The 2608-nt window shown below is 22.5% G+C and overlaps 1 protein-coding gene across 1 annotated transcript in view; it reads left to right on the top strand.

Annotated features, from left to right (window-relative positions):
- The first annotated feature begins 240 nt into the window (after positions 1 to 240).
- Positions 241 to 2608, top strand: part of LOC111637536 (limbic system-associated membrane protein-like) — a 73842-nt gene continuing 71474 nt past the window's right edge. Inside the window, exon 1 of the mRNA XM_023383044.1 lies at positions 241 to 304. The gene's annotated coding sequence lies outside the window, so the exon portion shown is untranslated. The remainder of the gene's footprint in view (positions 305 to 2608) is intronic.

The following is a 2608-nucleotide window of genomic DNA, read 5'->3' as shown; positions in this document are numbered from 1 at the left end:
GATAAGTAATTAATATCTAAAAATATCGATTTAACAGTCAACGAATTAAATGATTTCATATCATACTTTCTGCAATACATAGCTACAAACAAGTGATATTTGCAACAAGCCACCTGCTACACCTGACCTGACGTATCGATTCCTACCTTTCTCTGCTGACTTAATCTAACTGTAGTGTACAGAATACACGAAATCCAAGAGTCTCCTTCTTTATCGTGCTTCTCTCCACATGCAATTGTGCTTTACCAACAACCTCTTGCAGTCAATGTACTCGTAAGAGTACATACTTTCGCTCGTTCAACAGGTAAAATTTATGTATATATCTATCATTATTTCTTAAAATTAAATTGCTATCTATTTTCTCACTTCATTACATTATAATTTATACTCAAAACAATGTAAAAGTAGGATTAATTAGTGAAGTATACTGTTACATAAATTTAATTAGGCAAAGAAAACATACCTTTTCGTTTTCGAATTAAATAAAAAATAGAAGAAATCTTATATATTCTGATAGATATTGCTTCAATACATCAAAATTGCCAACACAATAACAACTTAAAAGTTGGATATTTTTGTTGAATATGTTTGAAAAACGATCAAAAGCATACATATAATGTCAAGAAAACCTGCACAAAATATATATTAAAGTAAATAAATATATATAGATATACAAAAAGAAAAAAAAGAAAACGAAACAAAATATATAAAATGATGGAATGGAATCATGAAATATGGATGTTTGAGTTGATGATGTGTTTTGTCTCTGACAAAGCATTCGGAAGAACTCGACATTAAAAACCATCTGCAATATTGTTACAAATATGTATTATTTATGAGTTCGTAACAAACATATAACCTCATAATTTTCATAAAATATATTCTGAATATGTTTTTTACATATGTTAAATGAATGTTTGAACAATATTTATCTTTTAAAGATATATATACATGAGATATCTTCCTATGCATTTTTATACACTTCTTATGATAGATTGTTTGATGTGTAAATATTACAATTTGTTTGTGGATGCCACATATATATATATATATGCATATATATTTGAAAGAAAATTTTGAAATACGAGATTTTTACATGTTTTTTTCTTTTTAATAGAAATATTATCACAGATCGAAATTCGATAAAATATGAATATAATAAAGAAAATATTTTATCATCTTTGCAAAATTTCGAATAAAATCATGTTTCTACTATCTAAAAAAATATTTCAAACATATATTTTTTTTTAAAATAATGCAATCTCATTTTCTTTAGATTTAATATTTTTATAATATTCAAGAAATCTTTTTAAAATTTAGAAACTTATTTAAAAGTATACTGTGTACACATTATTATGCACATTATCTTATGTACTGTACCGTACAGAACATTATATTATATGTATTATTATGTCATGTACATTATATTTAAGTACATTTATTACACAATTCACTTTAAAACTTTAGAACAGATTGAACTTCCATATATAAAATTTTATTATTTTAATATAATTTATTATCCAAACATAAATTTAAACCTAATTTCATGTCAGAAATGCAACTAACGTAATAATTTCTTATCCATTAGTTTGGTGAAGTGTTGAAGATAGAATTTCATTAAAATTTAATTATAGAAACCGCAAACAATTAAACAATGGTCCACAAGAGAATAAATTGAGAAAATTTCTTTAAGAAAAATTTTTCGTGACATTTTCTAATTAAATTTTATGTAAAATTAATAAAAATGAATTTTTTAATATTAAATTTTAAAATATATATGTATATAAAGTACAGTTTAATGTAATAAAACTTTAATTTAATAAAAATTAATATAAGATTTAAAAAAAGAATTAAATTGGTAGTTTAAAAAATATGTTTACAACATTTAAAATTAATTATAATAATTGTTTTTAAGAAATAATTGCTATTTAACAAACGTTGTAATTTATCCTTTTTTTATTGTCTCAATATTACTAATTACATGGACGAATAGTATTGATTAATATTAATTACTTGATTATTCAACATTTACTTTGTACTTTCTAACATAAAAGAGAAAGTTAATATTACATAATTATGCAAATTACAGACGTTATCCCTTCAACTAACCATTTTTTCCTTTCTCTTTCTTCTTCCTTCTACTCCATCTTCCTCCTTTCATAATCATCTAGTAATTGCATTTTAAAAAATGTGAAAAAACCCACTTTACATTCATAAAATTTTATTAATTTCTTTTTCTAGAAAAAAACACATAAAAATATTATAATAAAAATAATTTGATTTGCATACATTTTTTAAAGAGTTTTTTTAAAGTGTGTTTTGATAGAATTTATCAAGTTAAAAAATGGTTAATTGGATTATTAATCATTGTATCAAAATTAAAAGGAATTTTGATTAGTAAATTTATTTAAATAGTTATAGGCTAATAAACATTTTAAAGTGTATTATTAAAGATTTAGAAATATAAATATTATAATAGGCAACATGTTTTCACAATTTTGTTGAACATGTTTTCCTTTTCCCAATACTTTTCTTCTACTAACAATAAATGGTTTGTTTGAATCGACCCAGAGTTTTTTTTTAGATAGAAAAAATAGTGGAAGAAGAT

The sequence above is a fragment of the Centruroides sculpturatus genome, unplaced genomic scaffold (assembly GCF_000671375.1).
Source record: "Centruroides sculpturatus isolate CEXI.00-Female unplaced genomic scaffold, Cexi_2.0 scaffold1201, whole genome shotgun sequence".
NCBI classification, from domain to species: Eukaryota; Metazoa; Arthropoda; class Arachnida; order Scorpiones; family Buthidae; genus Centruroides; species Centruroides sculpturatus.
Note: the sequence above shows the minus strand (reverse complement) of the source record. Positions and strands in the feature narration are given on the sequence as shown.